Source organism: Capricornis sumatraensis, chromosome 16 (assembly GCF_032405125.1).
Source record: "Capricornis sumatraensis isolate serow.1 chromosome 16, serow.2, whole genome shotgun sequence".
In the NCBI taxonomy this organism is placed as follows: Eukaryota; Metazoa; Chordata; class Mammalia; order Artiodactyla; family Bovidae; genus Capricornis; species Capricornis sumatraensis.
The window spans coordinates 81353176-81367529 of NC_091084.1; the positions used below are offsets into that span (position 1 = coordinate 81353176).

General features: G+C 47.1%; 1 pseudogene; it reads left to right on the forward strand.

Moving 5' to 3' along the window:
- The first annotated feature begins 6578 nt into the window (after nt 1-6578).
- LOC138092295 (olfactory receptor 9I1-like) lies at nt 6579-7500 on the forward strand (annotated as a pseudogene).
- Nucleotides 7501-14354: the final 6854 nt, after the last annotated feature.

Genomic DNA, 14354 nt, shown 5'->3' on the forward strand with positions numbered 1-14354 from the left:
TTAAATTCAACTAGAAAACGGCCAACTAAAGTTTTCTTCCAAACAAATTTCTGAGAAGGGGAGCTCTTAAATAGTCTCTTTTCATCTCTAGATTGAGCTGCTTTTTACCTGCACACAGAGTGTTGGTGTAAGAAGCAGTTATGTTTCTTTTTCTCCCACCACTTAAACATCCTTAAGACCCAAGTCCACCCTGACACCTCGAGTGGCAAATGGTTTTGTACCTGATTCCTTTATTCCTTTTTCTTATGAAGTTACCACAAGCAGATGATGCCAGCTGTGTTCCAGTGGCCCAGGGAAGATCATTATCATCTAATATTTGTTTAGTTCTGTGTATTCATCACTGCAACCCCAGTAGACAGCATACTGCTTGGCATAGAATACAAAGGGAGATCCTTTAGACGCCTTAGTTGCATATTTCCAGCTGAGAGAAATGGCTGCATCAATTTAGGCACATTGTACAACCTTTTAATCTTACCATTTTATAATAACTTTAACCCTGACTTGGAGGATCTAAGTGGTTTAGTTTTGCTGAGCTATATAAATACTCTTCAGATCCGTGGCTCTGTTTTCCACAGTGTGAGCTATTATCAAGCTGGCATCTGGGCCCTGCTAACAATCCCTTCCAAGCGCAGACATTACTTTGAGAATCATCTTCCCATATATTTTCTCGATTAGCCCATAGTAGCCTCTTGGCTCCTAGTTCAGTATATTAAACTGAAATCTGTTGGGTTCTTTGCTTCAGAAACCCTTGCTAGTGTTCTGATGGTTTGTGGTGGTTTGGGGGCGGTTAATAATCCCAGAGAGCAATCAGTCTGGAGGTCTCTCTCCGCTAGCTTTGGAATGTGTGCATCAGATGACCTGGGTGTCTCACTGCTGCTGTTGTTCAGTAGCTAAGTCATGTCCGACTCTTTTGCAACCCCATGGACTGTAGCAGCCAAGCTCCTCTGCCCGTGGGATTTCTCGGGCAAGGATACTGGAGTAGGTTGCCATTTCCTTCTCCAGGGATACTTCTCCATGGGATACTGGAATGGGTTGCCATTTCCTTCTCCAGGGGATCGTCCCCTCCCAGGGATCGAACCTGCGTCTCTAGCATTGGCAGGCAGATCCTCTTACCACTGAGCCACTAGGGAAGCCCAGGTGTGTTGGCCAATATAAAAATGAAGCTGTGAGTCTTGAGCAGACACGAGTAACGTGGGGGAAAAATAACCTAGAGTTCGCGGTCCCCCAGGAAGTGTCTGGAAGTGAGATATTCTGTGCCCAGCAGCAAATAGGTAACAGATCACTGAGAGCATGCAGTGCTGACGTGGCTCAGTACCATGGAGCGTGGTGGGTTTATGATGACGTTGAGGATTCCTTCTCTTACTGTGCATCCTCAAAACCCAGCAATTTCAGCTATTCTGTGGGCTCCGAAAACAGGAAGCTGCTGTTTCACTGTTCTACTCATATTTCCCCAGAAGCTTAGTTTATCTAAATTGCCTGGGACCAAATACTTTCCTCTGAGGCTGCAGTGATCCATGGTTCTTCTCCTTGCCTAGAGATTTTGTGCAGCTGCTGTTGGTTTTCTCCAACCATAAGATTAGGAAATCAATTGGCTACTCTGTCTAGAATTATCAATCATTTTGGACCAGTTCAGGAGTTTAGACAAGGCATCACGAGGAGAGGTGGAACTCGTCCTGGAGAGAACAAACTTTCTAGCTCCTCTGAAGATCAGCAAACACTTACCAACCTGGGTTTTCTCTAACATTTTCCTCCGCCCATTGAAAAGTAGGTGTACCTGATGCTCAGAAGGATGATGCTAAAGTGATAGGTACACACTGCTGCATTTAAAATGGGTAAGCAGAATGACCTCGTGTGTAACGCAGGGAGCTCTGCGTGATACTATGTAACGACCTAAATGGGAGAGGAATTAGAAGATTAGGTACACGTGGACGTGTAACTGACCCACTTTGCGGTACATATGAGACTCACCCAACATTGCTAATCAGCTATCAGTTCAGTCCAGCCGCTCAGTCGTGTCCGACTCTTTGCGACCCCATGAATCGCAGCACGCCAGGCCTCCCTGTCCATCACCAACTCCCGGAGTTCACTCAGACTCCCGTCCATCGAGTCAGTGATGCCATCCAGCCATCTCATCCTCGGTCGTCCCCTTCTCCTCCTGCCCTCAATCCCTCCCAGCATCAGAGTCTTTTCCAATGAGTCAGCTCTTCGCATGAGGTGGCCAAAGTATCAGCTATACTCCAGTATAAAATAAAAAGTTGAAAAAAAGAAACACACACAGGTAGAGTATGTTAGGGACTAGGAGGCCCGCCATGCTTTTCACAGTTTCAAGGTGCAGTCCTGGGTCACTGTCCCGGAATTTGGGTTATGGAGATGTCAGGAACTGACTGCAGTCGCACAGCCCTGGAGCCTCCCCGGGCTGCCCATCTGCTCCCCTGACCGTCTGCCTCTCTTCAGCACCTTCTTTGGGTCTGATTTAGACTGAACCGCCGTGCCTGCGCTGCCTTTCCAGAATCCATTTGGCAACGGCCTCTGGCGGCACTGTTACTGGTCTGATGGCTGTTGTTCGGATGATCTTGGCTTCTGGCAAACAGGCGATTTTATTTTGTATTTATTTATTCATCAATATCTCTTTCCAGAAGACATTTAAAGTGGCTTATGAAAATGTATAACATGTAGCAGGATAATAAATAAAAAATGAGGAATGAGACTTGGGCAAAGCGAAAGAACAGGGAGGAACTGGTGAGGAGGCAGGAGCAAGGCTGGCCACACGACCTTCCTCTCGCCACTGAAGCCTGTGCTGGAGGGGACGGCTCCTGCTGGCGGCCTGTTCTTGACTGGAGCTTAGTTCTGATGGTAGTCTTGGGCACGTGGTCTGCCTCACAACCCTGCAGACAAGGCAGGACCAATAAGGATGATCCTACAAAGAGGAGAATGTGTGCAGCGTTTTCAGAGCTGTGGTCAGTTTCCAAAATTGTAATGTAATTTGTGTTACTCTCCTCTCTGCCCAAATGTAGAGAGTAATGCTTGTAAAGCCAGCCGAAAGTTCTGGTTGTGGTGAAAAGGTGCTCGTTAGACGGTGACTCATTACCGTCTTCGTGAGCTGTTGGGAGCATGACCTTGAAGTCCAGCAGACCTTGGTTCAAATCCCAGCCTGGTGGTTTGTCGTTGTTTAGTATCTGAGTCATGTCTGACTCTTTTGCTGCCCCCTGGACTGCAGCCCCGGGCTCCTCTGCTCATGGGGTTTCCCAGACAAGAACACTGGAGTGGGTTACCATTTCCTTCCCCAGGATCTTCCTGACCCAGGGATCAAACCTGCATCTCCCGCAATGGCAGGTGGACTCTTTGCCACTGAGCCGCAGGCACACCCGGTGGTTTACCTGAACCAAATTGCTTCATCTCTGCAAGCCTCTATTTCCCAGTCTATAAGTAAAGACAGTCGCAGTCTCCAGCGTCGGCTGTTGTGAAAGGTCAGTGAGGCCGTGTGTGTAGAACACCTAGACAGAATCTCACTCAAAGTGACTGCTGTCTTAATGCCGTGCTTCCTCGCTGCTATTAGTGCACGCCCTCGCCCTCTATCGTGGGACTTTTAAGAGAGAAGAGAGGTCCTCACACGGTAGCACAGGACGCAGCGGCTGAGGTCACAGAGTCGCGTCTGGTCATATGAGGACACAGATGCAGAGATGGGAGGGGAGCTGCTTGAGTTCCTTACCACTTAGTGGCAGACAGCGGGCGTCCGTGCAGGCCTCCAGACGCCGCTTCCGACCCTCCCCTTGTGCACTCTTGCTGGCTCAGCACCATCAGTGGCCCCTCCCCACTGTGACGCTGCGCTCCCCAGGTGACCAGCTCCTCCCGCAGAGGAGATCTAGAAGAGTCTCTCAGGGGGAGTGGTGGGAAGAGGTGGGACTGACTCAGGTTTCCCCCCCTCCCCGGGGCTGCCGGAGCTGGGCTAGCATCTCACTTCCTGGGCCAGAGTCACGAGTCACGTGTCGGTTGGTGGAAGCACAGTGAATTTAGAGCCAGAGGGCCTGGTGTGGCCTTGGGAAGCTCGGTTTAACCAGTTGAGCCTCATTTTACTCAGTAATAAAACGGGGGTAAATTCAATTTCTGCATGGCAGAACAACCTAGTGGCTGAAAAATCATTCTGTAACAATTACATGTATTGAGTGCTTACTCTGTGCTAGGCACCTCATGTGTATTTCCATGAATTATCTCTTTTGCCTCCAGCAGCGCAGCAGAGCTGCTGTTGCTTTTGCAAGGATATTGTGTCTGAGTCTAGAGGTCAAACACCTCGCCCAAGGTCACACAAATATGGAACAAGCTCTGTCTTCTGGGGCCATTTTCTCAGCCGCTGTGCTATGTTCTAATCAGCCTTTGCAGTGAGTGACCTTAGGCTGATTATCGAGCCTCTGATACCTTAGAGGTTTCTCTCTGTGTTAGGAGGTTGGCACTTCTGAACAAAGTGGTCTTCAGGTCTCAGAAGGACCCAAGGAATTCTGTGTGTTGTGGAATGGAAGCGCAGTGGTCTGCTGCTGGTGTCTTCATTTCCTACGTTCGTGCATAAATGATGTGTGCAAATGAGCGTGAGTAGCTGCCTGATCCCACCATTTCTGCAGAAACGTCCCCTTTTCAATGAGCCTTCCTTGATGAACCTATTAACACTCCTCTCCATACTTGGGGTCTCCCAAAGCTCTGTGTGCGTGCGTGTTTCACAGCACTTATCTTCTAGCTTGTTAAAAAATATAGCTCATTTTTAAAAGAAAATATTTTGTATATGCCTAGCTCTTCAGCTAGAATGACCACCTCACAAGGGAAAGATCTTTGTCTGTGTTTTCTTCCCAGCAACCAGAAGAGTGCCTCATGCATTGTAAATTCTCAGCAGATTCTTACTGAATAAATAAATGAACATAAGTCTCTCTCTCTTTTTTTCCCTTTTTGGTCAAGATGATTTGTGTGAATTCCAAGAATGCAGCAAGTCATTGTTTTGGTTGAGAGTCAGTATTATACTGGGCCCTGAGGAAAGAAAAGAACTCCTAAGTATTTACATGAGTGGGACTTCAGTGGGGGAGAGGTAAACAGACACCCACATTTATTTCATCATTAGATCAGTTTTTGCCAAACATTGGCCAAAGTTTTATTTTCTTAATTATCTAAAATCCTGTGAGAGCTCTCTCAAATTCAGTTTTTGCTTCAAGGACGGAGGACAAAAAGAATCACCTCTGAAGTCCGCATTCAGTATTTCTGTTAGCCCAGATGATGAGCAGAAAAGGCACAGAAGCAAGATTGTCTAAATACTTGGCAAGCCCTCGACCTTTATGAGAATTCTAAACCCAGTGTGATGGCTTTGTCCCTTAAGGAGCTTTGCAGGCTAATTCTGGAATGGCTTGATTCATGATTCTCACCAATTGAAGTGATCTGGCATTTTAAAATAATGGGACAGTTCCTTTGGAGTAAGAGAACGTGAAAACCAGGGTATGTTGCCTGGCAGAAGCAGAGAGGAGGAAGAGACTCGGTGGGCAACAGCTCCTAGGAGTTCTGGCCGTGCTTGCTCTTCACAGCTCACCTGCATCCAGCTCGATTGGGTTCATATGTGCATAAAATAGCCATGCAGAAAGATGGAGTTGATATTAGAACTCCAAGGGGCTGTGGGCTTGGAGATAAGATTCCAGAATATACGTGAACCTAGAAGCATGTTACGTTGTTGCAGAATTTAGAGAAAATAATTCCAAGCGGGTGAGTCAGACCAAGTGTTAGATAGAGTTATGTCCTTCACGGTAATATCATGGCTTTAGCACTGACATTCTCACCCAACCAACAAGGATGCTAAGGTTGAGGAAGTTGAATTAACTTGGCCAAGGTCTCAAGAGATGGGAACCACGGTCTGATTTCAAAGGTCATGTCCTTAGTGCTATGCCACCAGGGTTTCTCCTCACTCTTCAGTGAAGCCGATGACTGTTTCCAGTTCGGAACCTGCAAGAAGTGAGGAACCGCCTATGGAGCTGCGTTCTCGCTCTGGTTTCGCCTCTTTACTAGGAAATCACGAGCTAGTCATTTTACCGCTTTGACCCTCGTATTCTTCTCGCGAAAAGCAGGATGAGCAAATATGTGCTTGCAAGGCTCTCTGCAGGATCCAGTGAAAAAATGTTTGTAGAAACTGTAAAGTGAGGACTTCCCTGGCGGCTCAGTGGTGAAGACTCCGCCTGCCAACGCAGGAGACACGGGTTTGACCCCTGATCTGGGAAGGCCCCACACGCCACAGAGCAACTGAGCCCACGCGCCACAACTGTTGAGCCTGCCCGCGAGAGCCTGGCAGCGGCAACTGCTGAGCCTGCGCGCCATGGAGCTGGTGCTCCACGAGAGAAGCCTCTGCGGCGGGAAGTCCGCGCGCCGGAACCAGGGGGCGGCCCAGCTGGCCGCACCCAGGGAAGCCCGCTCGCAGCAACCAAGACCCAGCACGGCCAAAAATGAATGACATTACTCAAAACCCGAAAGTGATTTGCTGAAAGTGGTCAGGTCGTGTTCATCTTAATGTATCTTTAATGAGGTTTTATTTTTCGATTTCAGTGGGCAGCCTAGGACTCATGGCAGAGAATGGCACGGTGGTAACAGATTCGTTCTGCTGGGGTTCCGGCTGTCGGCCGAGCTGCAGACGGGTCTCTTCTTCGTGTTTCTGCTTCTCTATCTCGTCACCCTGCGAGGCAACCTGGGCGTGATGGCGCTGATTCAGAGTGACCCTCGCCTCCGGACGCCCATGTACTTCTTTCTCAGCCACCTCTCCGTCCTGGACGTTTGCTACTCCTCCGTGATTGTCCCGCAGCTGCTGGCGGCCTTGCGGACCGAAAAGAGGACCATCGGCTTCGAGCGCTGCGCCACCCAGTTCTCCTTCACCCTCTGGGCCAGCACTGAGTGCTTCCTTCTGGCCGTGATGGCCTATGACCGCTACGTGGCCGTGTGTAACCCTCTGCTCTACGCCTCGGCCATGACGCCCCGGACGCGCCTGGGGCTGGTGGCGCCGCCGTCAATTCCGTGGTCCGCACCGGGTGCGCCTTCTCCATCTCCTTCTGCAAGTCGAACCACGTGGATTTCTTCTTCGGTGACCTCCCACCTCTGCTGAAGCTTGCCTGTAGTGAGACCAGGCCACGAGAACGCGTGATCTACCTTTTAGCTTTCTTGGTCATTGCGACCAGCGTGTCAGTGATTCTCATATCCTACCTGTCCATCATTCGGGCCATTCTGAAGATCCGTTCAGCGGGTGGCAAAGCCAAGACCTTCTCCACCTGCGCTTCTCACATAACTGCAGTGGCGCTGTTTTTTGGGACGCTCATATTCATATACCTGAAAGGTAACATGGGAAAATCTCTCGGGGAGGACAAGGTTGTGTCAGTATTTTACACTGTGGTCATCCCGATGCTGAACCCAGTGATCTACAGCCTGAGGAACAAGGAAGTGAAGGAGCCTCTGAAGAGAGCTCTCAGCAGGATGAAGGTTTCCCCAGTAGAGTAAGACTTGCGCTCCATTGATTCAGAAGCTCCTGCAGATAATCCTTTGGGCTTTCAGCTTGTCTTTGTAATAGAGAAACCAGACCTGATAATTACAAAGCCATACGGAGGCAAAAAGAAAAAATGTAGATTTAAGTTCCAGTAATTGCTCTATTAACTCTGTGACCTTGAGCCAGAAATTCTCTGCCTCAGTTATCACACCAGTAAAAATTACCTAGCTATGATTAAAGCCAGTCTCAAGAGAAATTGAATGCTGAAGGACTTTATAAGTGATAAGATGCTATAAAATGTGAAATTTATTTTTCTGAACCATCTTGAATATTGCTGATTGTTTTCTCAGCTACACAATTTCTTTTTTCCCACCAAGCTAACATTTGGACCTTGAATACTTACAATACAGCAGCTTATTGCTCACATAGTGAGGATAGTCATCTTCCTTGGTTGTCGGTAGTGGGGTGGAAATCAACGTTACCAAAGAAACTTTCCTCAACATTCAGTCATGTATAATTTAGGTATTTGTCATGAAAGAGTCAAGGGGAAGAAAAAGAGAGGAAAGAAAGGGGGAAAAAGATGTGAGCTGGAAAACGTTCAAGTTAGTTTGTTTCCTGAGACACTGAGGAGGGCCAAGACACTGCAGAATCAGAGAAAGGTGTAATGACTTGCAGTAATTATTGAAGACAGTTCAGTCTTAGTGTGAAGCTGAACTGAGCCTGATGGGTAACTTTTGAAATATTTCTTGATCACCAAAGGTCAGGATCCCTGTTTGATTTCTGAAGCATTGTTCATGGACCATCTGGCTCAGTTCACTCAAGCTATTTTCTGTCCTCCAGTAATGAAAACCAGCACTTCCATCTCTTATAGGACATTTACTTTAGTATCTGCAGACAGATGACTATGAATCTGACCGCCACCTTTTAATGACCTTCACGTCCACTAGAAATATTACTTGGGAAATGTCTCCATGGGGATTCCACAATCTGATTCATCAATTCAGCAAATATTTATAGATTATCAACTACATATCAGAAATAACACTAAGTTCAGGAATATAATAGTAAATAAGATAGACACTGTTTTTCCTTCATGGAGATTAGAATGGGGGGTATAGATATTGAACCACTACACAGTTGAAAAAGTTGGCTTAAAGCTCAACATTCAGAAAACTAAGACTATGGCATCTGGTCCCATCACTTCATGGCAAATAGATGGGGAAAAAATTGAAACAGTGAGAACTTTATTTTTTTGGGCTCCAAAATCACTGCAGATGGTGACTGCAGCCATGAAATTAAAAGACACTTGCTTCTTGGAAGAAAAGTTATGACCAACCTAGACAGCATATTCAAAAGCAGAGACATTACTTTGCCAACAAAGGTCCATCTAGTCAAGGCTATGGTTTTTCAGTAGTCACGTGTGGATGTGAGAGTTGGACTGTGAAGAAAGCTGAGAGCCAAAAAATTGATGCTTTTGAACTGTGGTGTTGGAGAAGACTCTTGAGAGTCCCTTGGACAACAAGGAGATCCAACCAGTCCATCCTAAAGGCGATCAATTCTGAACATTTATTGCAAGGACTGATGCTGAAGCTGAAACTCCAATACTTTGGCCACCTGATGCGAAGAGTTGACTCACTGGAAAAAACCCTGATTCTGGGAAAGACTGAGGGTGGGAGGAGAAGGGGACGACAGAGGATGCGATGCTGGTTGACATCACGACTCAAGGGACACGAGTTTGAGTGAACTCCAGAGTTGGTGATGGACAGGGAGGCCTTGCGTGCTGCGGTTCATGGGGTCACACAGAGTCAGACATGACTGAGCGACTGAACTGAGACTGAGCGACTGAACTGAACTGAACCCAGTTAATTAATTTTTTAATGTGATTTTGGAAAGGGGAAGAGAGGAAGCATCACAGGACACTGTTACCCTGTATGGTAGGGTTCTGACCCAGTTTGGTGAGATCAGGTAAGCCTCCCCTGAGGAGCTGACCTTTAAGCTGAGGCTTAAAGAGTAAGTATGTCACAGTCATAGGATGGGGTCACCACTGCAGACGGAAGGAGTTGCGAATGCAAGGATGCCTTGAGGAACTGAGGAACCAGAGTGCCTGCAGCCTGGTGAGTGAGAGGCTTAGTGTGAGATGCAGCTGCTGAATCCAAGAGAAACCAGGTCACGGAGAGCCTCGCAGGCTCACTTAGGGACTTGTGGACTTTACTTGAAGAGCAAAGCATGAAATAATCTTATCTGAAATTTAACGAGATCCCTTTGGCTGCAGTGAGACTGGTGGAAGTGGGGCAGTCTTAGGTAGTGGAGATGGAGGGAGAGACCCACTTCATCAAAGTAATGATAAATGGTGTATTCCAGGGAAAGGTGCTTGATTGCCCTCCAGTACTGTCTGCTTTTTCTAGAATACACATTAGGCCAGAGAAAGATAGCACGTGGGTGTCTGACCATGTTATTGGTATAGGACTGATTCTGGGAAGATGGTGAATTTGGGGAAATATACTTTTGGAGGCATCCACTTTTTATGTGGTATACCATTTCTTCTCTGAATTGTGGACCTAACTAAGATATAATCAGATGTGCACCTGGTGTCCATTCATCAAAATGATTCAACAACTACTTTTTCTTCAGAGGGCAGCGCATGTTCAGTAATCCCTGCTATATGCCAGACTGTGTCAATGGGCTGAAGAAATCACCCCTTAGAGGGTTCTTGTATGCTTAAAGGCAGGAAAAGCTTTCCACTTAAAAACATAAATAAATGGTGAAAATGCTAGACAGTGAGTGTGCTATTTCAGCAGCGGTGAGAGCAGCCTCGGACTTCTCCCCCACTTCTGTTTGGTGCTGTGGTTCTTCCTCTTTGCGACCCCATGAACAGCAGCACACCAGGCTTCTTTGTCCTTCACCATCTCCCAGAGTTTGCTCAGATTCGTGTCCATTGAGTCGGTGATGCCATCCAACCGTCTCATCCTCTTTCGTTCCCTTCTCCTCCTGCCTTCAGTTTTTCCCAGCATCAGGGTGTTTTCCAATGAGTTGGCTCTTCGCATCTGGTGGCCAAACGATTGGAGCTTCAGCATCAGTCCTTCCAATGAATATTCAGGGTTGATTTCATTTAGGAAATCTTGGTGAGTGACAGCAGACTTTGCCTGTGCATGAATGCCCTTTGATGCATGCACAGTATTTGATGTATATGCCATTGCTTCAGGGGTGCACCAAGTGAATGAAATGCAAATGAAGCCTGAGTGTGTTTTAGGGGCCCATCTTCTGGTGATGAGATAAGGCACTAGAGGAAATGGCATTTATGTTAAATTTCCACTTAAGTATATTAATAAATGAATGAAAACATCCCCATATTATCTAATGTATATCAGGCTCTGGGCCAAGAATTTTCACTTATCTCATTGGCAGGACTCATTGTTAAAATAGACACTGCTGTTGTTTAGTAGCTAAGTCATGTCTGACTTTTTTCAACCCCATGGACTGTAGCCCGCCAGGCTCCTCTGTCTGTGGGATTGCTCAGGCAAGAATACTGGAGTGGGTTGCTGTTTCCTCCTCCAGGGGATCTTCCTGACCCAGGGATGGAACCCGTGTCTCCTTCATTGGCAGGTGAGTTCTTTACCACTAAGCCACTTGGGAAGCCAAAATAGACACTACACACAATCTTTTGGAAAATAGGGTCCCATTCTGGTTGACATTATGTGTCAATTTTATCCCCTGGGTCGGGAGTGCAGATATTTGGCTAAACATTAATTCTGGGTGTGTCTGTGAGGATGTTGGTAGAGGGATAAGCGTTTGAATCGGTGGACTCAGTAAAGCAAGTCACCATCCTCAGTGTGGTGGATGCCCTCCAGTCCTGAGGGCTTGACTGGAACACAGGCAGAGGTCGGGGGTCAGGGGTCGGGGGCACTCATGCCTTCTTCTCTTCCTGGCTTGCGTGAACTGGAGGACACTTTTCTGAACTTGGACTTGGTGTTGGAACCCTGGACTGCACCCCTGCTTTCCTGGGTCTCCTGGACTGTGGGAATTCTTACTTCCATCAAAGGAGCTGTGTGGGCCAGTTCCTGGTGAGAAAGCGCCTTCTTGGCCATAAACCGATCTCTCACCTCCGAAAGTTTCCTACCAGACTATTCATTTATTATGATGATATTATTGTGTGGTAAGAACACAATGTAAGGTGTACTCTTTTAGCAAATTTAAAGTGTGCAATAGAGATTATGGCCATGGTTTCACAGGTACACACTTATCTCCAAACTCATCAAGTTGTATACACTGAGTATGTACAGTTTCCAGCATGTCAATCATACCTCATGCAAGTGGCTTAAGGAAAAAAACTATAGATTGACATACGTGCACTGCTATATATGCAGAGGATAACTACCAAGGTTCTAGTGCGTAGCGCAGGGAACGCTGCTCAACACTCTGAAATGGCCTACATGTGAAAAGAATCTTAGAACGAGCGGATATGGTGCCCAGCGATGAAGAGTCACCTGCAATGCAGGAGACCCGGGTTCCATCCATGGGGCAGGAAGGTCTCCGGGAGAAGGAGATGGCAGCCCACTCCAGCATTCTTGCCTGGGAAATCCCATGGACAAAGGGGCCTGGCGGACTACAGTCCTTGGGGCCGCAAAAGCGTCAGACACGACTTAAGAGACCAAACAACGGCAGCAGTGTGTACGCGCAACGCAACACTCCCTTTGTTGTGGGCCTGAAACCAACGTGACACTGAGGATCAACTGTGCTCCAGCAGAAATTAAAACAGAAAAATCGTACACACATATGTCCTATTCGTTCTGTGTATCCGGAGAACACCGAGGAACAAAATCCAGCTGGCAATATTGAAATCTCTTTTTTTAATCCCTTTCAACTTCTAAATATATCCCTCTTAGGAATCATGTTTCAAAATTTTAAGTTTCCAGCTGTAATACTTTAGCCTCAGTCTATCAAAAATGATATAGGAAAGATCAAAGAGCAGACTTTCAGACTCTGAACTGACCCATTTAATTCAACCCATCCAGGGGCCAAGGTGCTGTGTGTTTCTTATCGTTTCGAACAACCCCCAAAATGATGTCACCAAGATGGCAGTGTGGGAGACCCCAGGATTCCTCCCCTCACAAAGATGAACAGTCCATGATCAAAAACAGCTCTGGGAGAGCTCAGGAGTTCACCTCTGAAACGTCAACGCAGTGGAACAAAAGCCTGAGAATGACCACCTAGAAGGGAAGGAAGGACAGCTTCATTTTTTCTGCCTTGTCTCACCCCCAGGCTGGCGCTTCTCTGTGCCAGCAGGGAACTCCCTGGCTGGAAAGACTTCCCTTCCCTGAGAATGGACAGCCAAGCGGCTGACCAGTGTCCCCAGAGGAACCACTTTGGTTTTACCAAATCCAGAGACTGGCGAAGCTGAGACTAAAGAGATGGCTAGGAACAGGGAAGCAGGGCAAAGGCTCTCAGGACAGCCACATAGTGGGGGCAACCATGGTTCCCAGAGGCCTGCTCTGCAGATGACGCCAACAGCTTTCTCCACCCAGGAAGCCAACGGCCAGCTCCGCCACCGCGGGGGGCCCCAGGCATATCTCACTGTTTTGACCCCACAGGTACTCATGTTCTCAGATGCCACCCACCCGAGTCCTTCCCACCTCTTTACAGCTGCTTGCAGCCAGCACCTGTCTGCACCAGCAGCTAGCCCAGGCTTCCACGGCTGCATGCGTGCAAAAGTCAGCTTAGAAAGGAGATCTGTGCCCGTGTTCTTCATAGCACTACTCACAATAGTCAGATACGGAAGCATCTGTAAATGCCCCCGACAGACGAATGGACCAAGATGTGTACACGGGCACAGTGCAATACTACTCAGCCACTACAAAGAGCGAAATGCCTTCTGCAGCAACATGGGTGGGCCCAGATGTTGTCATATCAAGTGAAGTGAGCCAGATGGAGAAAGAGGAAACCCACATGATATTGCTTATACGTGGAGAGAGCGAGCCAATAGGTCGACGAGTCCCAGGGACTGCAGGTTGGGGAAATGAGGAGATGTTGGTCAAAGGGCGGTACAAACGCTTCTCATTATTAAGATGAACAAGTTCTGGGTCTAATGAACAGCATGGTAGAGTTAACAGTACTGTATTCTTTAGTTGAATGTTGCTCTGAGAGTAAATCTTAAATGTTTTCACTGTAACAGCTACAGTTCAATGGTACTTATGCAAGGTGAAGGATATGTTAAACTCATTGTGGTAAACGTTTCCACAGTACATAGGTGTATCAGATCATGTTTGCATACCTTAAACTCACCCACTGTTATATGTCAATTCTATCTCAATAAAGCTGGCAAAAATAACATCACCAATACTTTGTGATTTCCATTTTTCACATGTACTAACTTGAATGAATGTAGGTGTAAAGCCAGATTACCTAGATTATCACATAAGGGCCGGGGTATAGGGCAGAATTATGGTGTATAATCAACACAACACATAATCTTGGGTCTTTTGTCCCAGTGTATAGGTACATATTTGCTTACTTACTGACACATATTTACACATATGTGTATGGGATGGACACCATCCCTATCCAGAACGTCCACGCATATCATCCAGTCGTAACACTTCAGATAGAGTCAACAAAACCCCCAAAAAGTACTTTTTTGTCATGATCATCAAGACAAGACAGACAGAAATAGTCCTCAGATCTCTTTCTCTGTATCCCCGCTCATATCCTATGTTTCTAACCTACAGGAAAGGGACGGGCTTCCTGGTGGCTCAGCTAGGAAAGAACTTGCCTGCGAATGCAAGAGATGCAAGAGACATGGGTTCAGTCCCTGGGTCGGGAAGATCCCCTGGGGGAGGAAACAGCAATTTGCTCCAGTATGATTATTATTATT